We start from the raw sequence: 10,982 nt of genomic DNA, 5'->3' as shown, positions 1-10,982 counted from the left end.
CTGAAATTTAAGTTGAGCCACAGTATGTTTAAATTTGGTAAAATGATCCGGTACAGGCAACCAGTTCTTGCCACACCTGATGGTGGACTTGTGACTGGAGATTCTGTCCTTAATATGTTGGGTGGTCTCCCCTACATAGAGGAGGCCACATGGACATTTGATAAGGTATATGACAAAATTAGAGTCACAGGTGTGAAAGCCGCGTATTGGGTAAGTTTTGCCAGTTCTAGGGTGAGTAATGGTACTGGACTTGATGACATTTGAACAAGATGCACAATTAAGGCATGGAAAAGTGCCATTGCGTTGAGTACCCAATAGTCTCTGTGTGGTGACAGGTCGTTGACTACCAATATCCGCTCTCACGAGTTGATCCTTGATATTAGATGGTCTCCTATTACACATCAAGGCTGGTTCTTTAAAGGAAGGTACGTTCGGATACGCTTTAGCTAGAAGTGGCCAATGTCTCTTGATGATGGAATGGACTTTAGGAACTAACGGATGGAATCTATGTACGAATGGAACCCTCTCTATTGCATTTCTCGGAGGCCGAGGAGGTGGAGGTGACAGAATGCGTGCTTTCTCATCGATGAGAAGTTTGGAGGGATAGCATCGCTCTTGAAATTTAGATGACATCTCGTCCAATCTATCGTTGAGTTTAATGGGGTTGGAGACAATACGGGCTACTCTGTTAAGTTGGGAGCGCGGCAAGCTGTTTTTAAGTGAACGCGGGTGGCAGCTAGTATAGTGCAAGAGACTGTTGCAGTCAGTGGGTTTACGGTACATATCTGTAGAGAGATCTCCATTGGTATCCTTAATGACAATAGTATCTAGGAAGGGTACTGAATCAGTATTGTGATGGATAGTGAACTGGAGCTCTGGAAGGATGGAATTAAGGTAGGAATGAAAAGCCATTAACGTATCAGGGGGGCCTGTCCAGATAAGAAAAATGTCATCAATGTAGCGATGATAACATAGTGCATGTTGTGAATAAAGTTTGTTGGTAAATACATGAGTTGTTTCAAAGTGGTTCATGAATGCATTCGCATAAGCTGGCGCTACATTTGAACCCATAGCGGTCCCGCATTTCTGGATGTAGAAGGTGTCCTCAAACAAGAAGTAGTTCTCATATAGCACTAAGGTAAGTAGGTCTAGGCAAAATTGGATAGCATCATCTGGTATTGTGGATTGATGAAGCAATAGTTTAGTAGCCTCGATGCCCTTAGTGTGTTGAATAGCCGTATAAAGGCTATTGACATCTAGTGTAACTAGGGTACTGTGGGGTGGTACTGTGCCCAATCGCCTAATGATGTCTAGAAAGTGACCGGTATCGAGGAGAAAAGATTGGGTAGTTTTGACTATGGGTGTCAAGATCCTTTCCAAAAAGATAGACAAAGGGGACAGGATCGAGTCTGTGGAGGCCACAATGGGGCGACCGGGTGGATTTTGCAGGGATTTGTGGATTTTAGGTAACACGTAAAATACCGGTGTTATTGGGTGGGGATTCACCAGAAAGGTCGCTGTTTTTTTGTCGATAGTGTGTTTGACTAGATATGTGTCAATCACATTTTGGATTTTGCGACTGATGGTTGCCACCGGATCTCTGGGTATGGTACCGTAGGTGTTGGTATCCGCCAGTTGGCGATATATTTCGCCAATGTACTGTGTACGATTCATTACCACAATCGCTCCCCCTTTGTCTGCCGGCTTCACTATAATAGAGTTGTTGGTGTGCAGAGATGACAGAGCTTGTTTTTCAGTGGTAGAGAGGTTAGAGTGCAGAGGAAAAAAGCCAAGGCGTTGCTGGTGAATAAGAGAGTCAATTTCTTTATCAACCAAAGAGATAAATGTTTCGGCCGCGTGATAAGTCCTCGGTGGACAGAAGTTGCTTCGGTTACGAAGTCCAAGGGTGGTGATTGACAACGCTGGTGGTGTATCTTCCCTTGTAGGTAACGGGGTGTGTAAATTGTCCGTAGCAAGGCCAAAGTGGGTTTTTAGTCTAATAGTCCGGTAGAAATATTCCAAATCCTTTTTCAATTGTAGAGCGTCCCAATATGGTGTGGGGCAGAATGAGAGCCCCTTCTGAAGAACCGCGAATTCTGTGGGGGAAAGAAGATGATCTGATATATTAATTACCAGGTTGGTGGTCTCACCTGAGATCTTGTTGTCATTCTTTCGCCTTGCTCTCCTTGTGGGTCTCCTTCGTGATGTCCTCCCCTCCGTCCCTTGGATAAAAAACGTCGCCGGTTGAAATTGGAATTGGTTGAGGAGTCGCTGCCGGAGCTGTAATATCCATCTCTGCGCGGATAGCGTGATTGGCGCCTGGTGGAGGTAGAGGAGTCGGTCCATTTGTAGACCCTGTTGTTAGCGTAGTCCTCGGTGTCCCGTTGGAATTTGGCTCTCTTACGTTCCTGTAGGACCTTCTGGTGTTCTGCCAAGGTTTTCTCTGTCTTTGTTTTCAAAGTAGACCACTCCGTTGAGGACAGAGTTGATGAAAGTTGTGTCTCTATATTCTGAATATTCTGTTTGGTTTCTATAATTGCTTTCTGGAGAAACTCTATTGTTAGTATAATAATATCCAAAGAGCACTTGTTAAGAATCCTCTTATATTTTTCACAATATTCCGGAATGTCCGAGAATAAAGTGGGGTGCAAGTTGCACCTAAGGCCCCTGGGTATTTTGTTCTGCTTATAGTATTCAGCTAGGGTTGTGCAATGAAGGTCGTAGGAAATGAGCCTACGCCTTTCTTTTTCAAAATCCCTGGTCCTCAGTTCGTGGACTGGGGTCCTGAGAAATTCGCTAGATCCTGTCACGTGGGACAGTATATCTGAGCTTGTGGCCACATCAAATGCAAACGTGTCGGTAGACATGGAAATATTGCACGGATTATAGTAGGAATGGTCGGTGCTACAGCCAATGTAATAGTATAGAAAGGGTGTTATTTGGCGTGCACTCGGCCTAATGAGACGAGGTGCTGGTGTAATGGACCAAGAGGCCCTGAATTGGCAATTAATCAAATTCACCGCACTCTCTTTGGATATATGAAGAAATTGTAACAGTTTATTAAACCTGATGGGAGCGTAACAGAATATTACAGCATATGCGATTAACAACGTTTCGGCTCAACCTGAGCCTTTCTCACGTTATCGCTGTGGAAAGAGTACATAAACAAAATAAATACATCAAATGGTAAGTATACAAAACAGTAAAAAAAAAAAAATCCTAGGTAATGGGCAAGGGAATAGCAGGGTAAAAACACTGCATTGGTCCACCGATCGGGACATTGGAAGGTGTCCAAGAAGGTGAAGAATCAAGGATTGAAAATCTGAGTAGGGTGAAGAGAATTTCATGTATCCTGTAGGTAGGGACGATAGAGTGAGTAAAATAAGTACAACAACATAGCTTAATACCATAGTATGTATGTAGAAACATAGTATTGCACTAGTCAGACATGGTACAACAAAGTAAAGCTTCATGTGTAAAGATGGTAAGGTGGAAAGGATGTAACATATAAGGTCTCATGCCGCATTAGTATAGCATTGTACACAAGAGATGATTGTCAGGAATCATGGCGCAAAGGATTTACCTTATTCCAATAGAAGATAGTGTGTAGAAAGGGATAAGTCCCAGTGGTGCAGCAGGTTCTGCAGAGAATAGTGGACAAGGGTTAGCCAGTGAAAATCATCGCAGTGCCCATTGTATTGTATGTTTACCTTTAAGTAATAAGATTGATATGTAAATAGCGGTTCCCCTTGTGGAGGGTATGGACCTATTGGGAAGTAAACAATACATGTTCATATGGGTGTCTATTGTGGGCAATAAAGGTGGAGACCCACTATGCCGGCTTTTACCTTGGAGATCTAGATGGAGAGCGGCGCTCCCGCGCTGTGCTCAGTGTCAGCGTCTGTCAGGTGCATTAATGGGACCATGTATGCTAGTTAAATAGCGCCGTACCGGAAGTGGACGGCGCAGACCGGAAGTGACGTCGCGCCACTGTGTGTAGTCTTTGTGCGCATGTCTGGGGCTTGTTGTGGAAACCTAGCAACCCAGCGCTTGTCAGTCGAGCTCAGGGCGGAGCCCTGGGACTAGGGCAGAGTGCGCATGTCATAAACTAGTTGTAGCAACCTTGTAACTAAGCGCTGTTAGTGGCTAGGATTAGAGTGCTGTGTTGGGTATCTAGTGACCTGTGGACCGAGCAGAGGCCGCAAAGGACAATGTGAGCACTGAAAATGATGTCTAAGTGCTATGTGGTAAAACTTAGTTATCTTGACAGGATACCAGAGGGAATCGATAGAGTAACAGTCATAATAATAATAGAAAAAATAAATAAAATAAAAGTAAAAGTAAAAGTAAAAGTAACACTAGGGGCAGAACAAACCAGGGGACCGGGGACAACTCACCCATCTAAGTATATTGAGTCCTAAGGGACAATATTTTAGCGGGTCTGTGGAAAGAGAATGAAATTGTTAGATTATTAGGGCTGTAAAAGGAAAATATGGTTATTAACAAGGGCTCATATTGACCAATCTAATAACAAGGGCTCATATTAACCAATCTATTTCCCTGTTTAACCCTTTGGGGGCCAGGGTATCTAACTTGTAGATCCAGAAGGTTTCACGGGCTCTGAGTAATTTCACATGGTCACCCCCTCGTCTAGGGCGGTGGACTTTTTCAATTACCTGAAATTTAAGTTGAGCCACAGTATGTTTAAATTTGGTAAAATGATCCGGTACAGGCAACCAGTTCTTGCCACACCTGATGGTGGACTTGTGACTGGAGATTCTGTCCTTAATATGTTGGGTGGTCTCCCCTACATAGAGGAGGCCACATGGACATTTGATAAGGTATATGACAAAATTAGAGTCACAGGTGTGAAAGCCGCGTATTGGGTAAGTTTTGCCAGTTCTAGGGTGAGTAATGGTACTGGACTTGATGACATTTGAACAAGATGCACAATTAAGGCATGGAAAAGTGCCATTGCGTTGAGTACCCAATAGTCTCTGTGTGGTGACAGGTCGTTGACTACCAATATCCGCTCTCACGAGTTGATCCTTGATATTAGATGGTCTCCTATTACACATCAAGGCTGGTTCTTTAAAGGAAGGTACGTTCGGATACGCTTTAGCTAGAAGTGGCCAATGTCTCTTGATGATGGAATGGACTTTAGGAACTAACGGATGGAATCTATGTACGAATGGAACCCTCTCTATTGCATTTCTCGGAGGCCGAGGAGGTGGAGGTGACAGAATGCGTGCTTTCTCATCGATGAGAAGTTTGGAGGGATAGCATCGCTCTTGAAATTTAGATGACATCTCGTCCAATCTATCGTTGAGTTTAATGGGGTTGGAGACAATACGGGCTACTCTGTTAAGTTGGGAGCGCGGCAAGCTGTTTTTAAGTGAACGCGGGTGGCAGCTAGTATAGTGCAAGAGACTGTTGCAGTCAGTGGGTTTACGGTACATATCTGTAGAGAGATCTCCATTGGTATCCTTAATGACAATAGTATCTAGGAAGGGTACTGAATCAGTATTGTGATGGATAGTGAACTGGAGCTCTGGAAGGATGGAATTAAGGTAGGAATGAAAAGCCATTAACGTATCAGGGGGGCCTGTCCAGATAAGAAAAATGTCATCAATGTAGCGATGATAACATAGTGCATGTTGTGAATAAAGTTTGTTGGTAAATACATGAGTTGTTTCAAAGTGGTTCATGAATGCATTCGCATAAGCTGGCGCTACATTTGAACCCATAGCGGTCCCGCATTTCTGGATGTAGAAGGTGTCCTCAAACAAGAAGTAGTTCTCATATAGCACTAAGGTAAGTAGGTCTAGGCAAAATTGGATAGCATCATCTGGTATTGTGGATTGATGAAGCAATAGTTTAGTAGCCTCGATGCCCTTAGTGTGTTGAATAGCCGTATAAAGGCTATTGACATCTAGTGTAACTAGGGTACTGTGGGGTGGTACTGTGCCCAATCGCCTAATGATGTCTAGAAAGTGACCGGTATCGAGGAGAAAAGATTGGGTAGTTTTGACTATGGGTGTCAAGATCCTTTCCAAAAAGATAGACAAAGGGGACAGGATCGAGTCTGTGGAGGCCACAATGGGGCGACCGGGTGGATTTTGCAGGGATTTGTGGATTTTAGGTAACACGTAAAATACCGGTGTTATTGGGTGGGGATTCACCAGAAAGGTCGCTGTTTTTTTGTCGATAGTGTGTTTGACTAGATATGTGTCAATCACATTTTGGATTTTGCGACTGATGGTTGCCACCGGATCTCTGGGTATGGTACCGTAGGTGTTGGTATCCGCCAGTTGGCGATATATTTCGCCAATGTACTGTGTACGATTCATTACCACAATCGCTCCCCCTTTGTCTGCCGGCTTCACTATAATAGAGTTGTTGGTGTGCAGAGATGACAGAGCTTGTTTTTCAGTGGTAGAGAGGTTAGAGTGCAGAGGAAAAAAGCCAAGGCGTTGCTGGTGAATAAGAGAGTCAATTTCTTTATCAACCAAAGAGATAAATGTTTCGGCCGCGTGATAAGTCCTCGGTGGACAGAAGTTGCTTCGGTTACGAAGTCCAAGGGTGGTGATTGACAACGCTGGTGGTGTATCTTCCCTTGTAGGTAACGGGGTGTGTAAATTGTCCGTAGCAAGGCCAAAGTGGGTTTTTAGTCTAATAGTCCGGTAGAAATATTCCAAATCCTTTTTCAATTGTAGAGCGTCCCAATATGGTGTGGGGCAGAATGAGAGCCCCTTCTGAAGAACCGCGAATTCTGTGGGGGAAAGAAGATGATCTGATATATTAATTACCAGGTTGGTGGTCTCACCTGAGATCTTGTTGTCATTCTTTCGCCTTGCTCTCCTTGTGGGTCTCCTTCGTGATGTCCTCCCCTCCGTCCCTTGGATAAAAAACGTCGCCGGTTGAAATTGGAATTGGTTGAGGAGTCGCTGCCGGAGCTGTAATATCCATCTCTGCGCGGATAGCGTGATTGGCGCCTGGTGGAGGTAGAGGAGTCGGTCCATTTGTAGACCCTGTTGTTAGCGTAGTCCTCGGTGTCCCGTTGGAATTTGGCTCTCTTACGTTCCTGTAGGACCTTCTGGTGTTCTGCCAAGGTTTTCTCTGTCTTTGTTTTCAAAGTAGACCACTCCGTTGAGGACAGAGTTGATGAAAGTTGTGTCTCTATATTCTGAATATTCTGTTTGGTTTCTATAATTGCTTTCTGGAGAAACTCTATTGTTAGTATAATAATATCCAAAGAGCACTTGTTAAGAATCCTCTTATATTTTTCACAATATTCCGGAATGTCCGAGAATAAAGTGGGGTGCAAGTTGCACCTAAGGCCCCTGGGTATTTTGTTCTGCTTATAGTATTCAGCTAGGGTTGTGCAATGAAGGTCGTAGGAAATGAGCCTACGCCTTTCTTTTTCAAAATCCCTGGTCCTCAGTTCGTGGACTGGGGTCCTGAGAAATTCGCTAGATCCTGTCACGTGGGACAGTATATCTGAGCTTGTGGCCACATCAAATGCAAACGTGTCGGTAGACATGGAAATATTGCACGGATTATAGTAGGAATGGTCGGTGCTACAGCCAATGTAATAGTATAGAAAGGGTGTTATTTGGCGTGCACTCGGCCTAATGAGACGAGGTGCTGGTGTAATGGACCAAGAGGCCCTGAATTGGCAATTAATCAAATTCACCGCACTCTCTTTGGATATATGAAGAAATTGTAACAGTTTATTAAACCTGATGGGAGCGTAACAGAATATTACAGCATATGCGATTAACAACGTTTCGGCTCAACCTGAGCCTTTCTCACGTTATCGCTGTGGAAAGAGTACATAAACAAAATAAATACATCAAATGGTAAGTATACAAAACAGTAAAAAAACAAAAAGAAATCCTAGGTAATGGGCAAGGGAATAGCAGGGTAAAAACACTGCATTGGTCCACCGATCGGGACATTGGAAGGTGTCCAAGAAGGTGAAGAATCAAGGATTGAAAATCTGAGTAGGGTGAAGAGAATTTCATGTATCCTGTAGGTAGGGACGATAGAGTGAGTAAAATAAGTACAACAACATAGCTTAATACCATAGTATGTATGTAGAAACATAGTATTGCACTAGTCAGACATGGTACAACAAAGTAAAGCTTCATGTGTAAAGATGTTCCCTCTGGTATCCTGTCAAGATAACTAAGTTTTACCACATAGCACTTAGACATCATTTTCAGTGCTCACATTGTCCTTTGCGGCCTCTGCTCGGTCCACAGGTCACTAGATACCCAACACAGCACTCTAATCCTAGCCACTAACAGCGCTTAGTTACAAGGTTGCTACAACTAGTTTATGACATGCGCACTCTGCCCTAGTCCCAGGGCTCCGCCCTGAGCTCGACTGACAAGCGCTGGGTTGCTAGGTTTCCACAACAAGCCCCAGACATGCGCACAAAGACTACACACAGTGGCGCGACGTCACTTCCGGTCTGCGCCGTCCACTTCCGGTACGGCGCTATTTAACTAGCATACATGGTCCCATTAATGCACCTGACAGACGCTGACACTGAGCACAGCGCGGGAGCGCCGCTCTCCATCTAGATCTCCAAGGTAAAAGCCGGCATAGTGGGTCTCCACCTTTATTGCCCACAATAGACACCCATATGAACATGTATTGTTTACTTCCCAATAGGTCCATACCCTCCACAAGGGGAACCGCTATTTACATATCAATCTTATTACTTAAAGGTAAACATACAATAGAATGGGCACTGCGATGATTTTCACTGGCTAACCCTTGTCCACTATTCTCTGCAGAACCTGCTGCACCACTGGGACTTATCCCTTTCTACACACTATCTTCTATTGGAATAAGGTAAATCCTTTGCGCCATGATTCCTGACAATCATCTCTTGTGTACAATGCTATACTAATGCGGCATGAGACCTTATATGTTACATCCTTTCCACCTTACCATCTTTACACATGAAGCTTTACTTTGTTGTACCATGTCTGACTAGTGCAATACTATGTTTCTACATACATACTATGGTATTAAGCTATGTTGTTGTACTTATTTTACTCACTCTATCGTCCCTACCTACAGGATACATGAAATTCTCTTCACCCTACTCAGATTTTCAATCCTTGATTCTTCACCTTCTTGGACACCTTCCAATGTCCCGATCGGTGGACCAATGCAGTGTTTTTACCCTGCTATTCCCTTGCCCATTACCTAGGATTTCTTTTTGTTTTTTTACTGTTTTGTATACTTACCATTTGATGTATTTATTTTGTTTATGTACTCTTTCCACAGCGATAACGTGAGAAAGGCTCAGGTTGAGCCGAAACGTTGTTAATCGCATATGCTGTAATATTCTGTTACGCTCCCATCAGGTTTAATAAACTGTTACAATTTCTTCATATATCCAAAGAGAGTGCGGTGAATTTGATTAATTGCCAATTCAGGGCCTCTTGGTCCATTACACCAGCACCTCGTCTCATTAGGCCGAGTGCACGCCAAATAACACCCTTTCTATTCTGATGTATACTCACCTGGTGACGTGGATTCTCTAAGCCATAAGTCAGGCTAAGCAACACATGCTGAATGTGATGGCACAGAGGGCATGACTTGCTAGATACCATGTGGATCAGCAAAGACCAGGACAGCAGGATGACAGGCAGTAAAATAGAGCAGGAAACGCCAGAAGATAGAGGCAGGTGTGTATATTAGAGGAACTGTAAATGTATAAACAGTCCAGAACATGCTGCAAACAAACGGTTAAAGGGAACCTGTCACCCCGGTTTTTCACTCTGAGATATAAATACCGCTACATAGGGCATGAGCTGTGCTTTACAAAAGTGTTTTTTTTCTACCCTGATTCCCCACCTAAGCTGCCGAAATTACTTACCAAAGTCGCCGTTTTCGCTTGTCAATCATGCTGGTCTGGTCTGATGGGCGTGGTGACAAAGCTGTTTCCTCCCCCAGATCTTGCTTAGGTTTCCGTTGGTGGCGTAGTGGTTTGCGACTGCGCAGGTGACGAAAAAGTTCGCGATCTGTGCTATATCCCTGGTGATCGGTGGGGGCGGCCATCTTCCTGTGGCCGCGCGTGCGCAGTTTGAGCGCTCTGCTGCCCGGGGCTTCAGGAAAATGGCCGCGGGCTGCCACGCGTGCGCAGATGGAGATCGCGGCGGCCATTTTCCTGAAGCAGAGTTCGCATCTCAGCTTCAGAAAAATGGCCGCCGCGATCTCCATCTGCGCACGTGCGGCAGCCCGCGGCCATTTTCCTGAAGCCCCGGGCAGCAGAGCGCTCAAACTGCGCACGCGCGGCCACAGGAAGATGGCCGCCCCCACCGATCACCAGGGATATAGCACAGATCGCGCTCTTTTTCGTCGTGGTAGCTGGACCAACTTGCTTGAATGCTTTGTAGATGTACTTTACATACATATGCAGAAATAGATTTCTCTTTATCCAGCTAGTGTGACACCCTTTATTGTATAGGTGCCATTTGTATTGGTTGCACTCGTGGTACGGGCACGTTACCTCCTTGTCTGGAATTTATGTTCACTCCACAGCCAATATTTATTACCTGACATTTTGGGTAAGGGGGGAGGGGCTATTTACATCTCACAGAGTATATTGTGTAATTCTGCTTTTAAATGTTTTTATAAAATTCTGTAGGTCTGTGTGCACTTTATAATAAAGTTTATTGGTTTATATATATATATATTGGGGTGGTCTCCCTTTTCTTTAGCGTACGCTTTTTTCTTTAGTTTATTTATTACTGTGTTTCTGTACGCTTTGGGATTGATCCCCTTACATGGGACTGTTAGTCCATTAGATGGTGCCCTCCATTTGTTGTTTAGTCGCAAACCACTACGCCACCAACGGAAACCTAAGCAAGATCTGGGGGAAGAAACAGCTTTGTCACCACGCCCATCAGACCAGACCAGCATGATTGACAAGCGAAAACGGCGACTTTGGTAAGTAA

This window comes from Ranitomeya variabilis, chromosome 7 (genome assembly GCF_051348905.1).
Source record: "Ranitomeya variabilis isolate aRanVar5 chromosome 7, aRanVar5.hap1, whole genome shotgun sequence".
NCBI lineage: Eukaryota > Metazoa > Chordata > Amphibia > Anura > Dendrobatidae > Ranitomeya > Ranitomeya variabilis.
Note: the sequence above shows the minus strand (reverse complement) of the source record.